The sequence below is a fragment of the Syngnathus floridae genome, unplaced genomic scaffold (assembly GCF_059516105.1).
Source record: "Syngnathus floridae isolate MCC-2025c unplaced genomic scaffold, RoL_Sflo_1.0 HiC_scaffold_115, whole genome shotgun sequence".
Lineage (NCBI taxonomy): Eukaryota > Metazoa > Chordata > Actinopteri > Syngnathiformes > Syngnathidae > Syngnathus > Syngnathus floridae.
Window position 1 is genome coordinate 47,501 of NW_028284143.1, and position 1,491 is coordinate 48,991.

A 1,491-nucleotide genomic window follows, 5' to 3' on the forward strand; every position below is an offset into this window, starting at 1 on the left:
AGGGCGCATTTCCCGCCGCGGACCGGCCGGCGGGGCTCGTCGGAGAGCGTGTCCGCCTCTCGGTGGTTCCTGCCGGGCGTGGGTCGGCGTCCGCTGTCGGTAGGTGACGGGACCCCGTTCGGCCCGCGGACCAGCCGGCGGGGCTCCATAGAAAGCTTACCCGCCTTCGCTGGTTCCCCGGTCGGCCGCGAGTGGCGAGAATTCGGCCTCTTCACCTGGAGCGCGGAGCGACTTTTGCCAAATTTTTTCTAAGTGCCAAGGGCTCTCGCGCCGCGATGCGTCCGCCTCTGCTGGTTCCCCGGTCGGCCGCGAGTGGCGAGAATTCGGCCTCTTCACCTGGAGCCCGGAGCGACTTTTGCCAATTTTTTTCTAAGTGCCAAGGGCTCTCGCGCCGCGATGCGTCCGCCTCTGCTGGTTCCCCGGTCGGCCGCGAGTGGCGAGAATTCGGCCTCTTCACCCGGAGCCCGGGCCGACTCCCGCCGACATGATCACATCATGATCCAATAGCGAGTGTCGTATAACTGTAACATGATGTACAAAATAAATATATAAATATTAACATCACCTATAAACATTAAATATATAAATATTAACATCACCTATAAACATTAAACATATAAATATTAACATCACCTATAAACATTATGAATACCATGTTTATAACCGAATGCTCATTTTGTATTATTTGGCTGTAAATGCGAGCATAAGTTGTATATATCATGTATTTATCCACGAACCGTTAAAGAGATGTCAAGTCAGGCTACCTTAAGAGAGTCATAGTTACTCCCGCCGTTTACCCGCCTCTGTGCGAGAGGCGGTGTAATTTCTCTCCGTGTCCGCTGGAGGGAGGCATTTCCCCGTTACAAGCTCCGGGAAGATCACCCGGACGCGGAGAACGCTTAGCCGGGGTGCTGGGAGCCTCGTTCGGCTTAGAAAGTGAGGTGGAAAGCACTCGGGGAACCGGCTGGAGGTGCGGTGGAAGCTCGGCGGGCCGCGTAAAACGCTTAGCCGGGGCTCTGGAAGCCTCGTTCGGCTTAAACAGTGAGGAGGAAAGCACCCGGGGAACCGGCTGGAGGTGCTGTGGAAGCTCAGCGGGCTGCGTAAAACGCTTAGCCGGGGCTCTGGAAGCCTCTTCGGGCGTCAAGAGTGAGGAGGAATGCAACATGAGAACCGGCTGGAGGTGCGGTGGAAGCTCGGCGGGCCGCGTAAAACGCTTAGCCGGGGCTCTGGAAGCCTCGTTCGGCTTAAACAGTGAGGATGGGAGCACCCGGAGAACCGGCTGGAGGTGCTGTGGAAGTTCAGCGGGCCGCGTAAAACGCTTAGCCGGGGCTCTGGAAGCCTCGTTCGGCTTCGAAAGTGAGGAGGAATGCACCCGGGGAACCGGCTGGAGGTGCTCTGGAAGCTCAGCGTGCCGCGTAAAACGTTTAGCCGGGGCTCTGGAAGCCTCGTTCGGCTTAGAAAGTTAGGAGGAATGCACCCGGGGAACCGGCT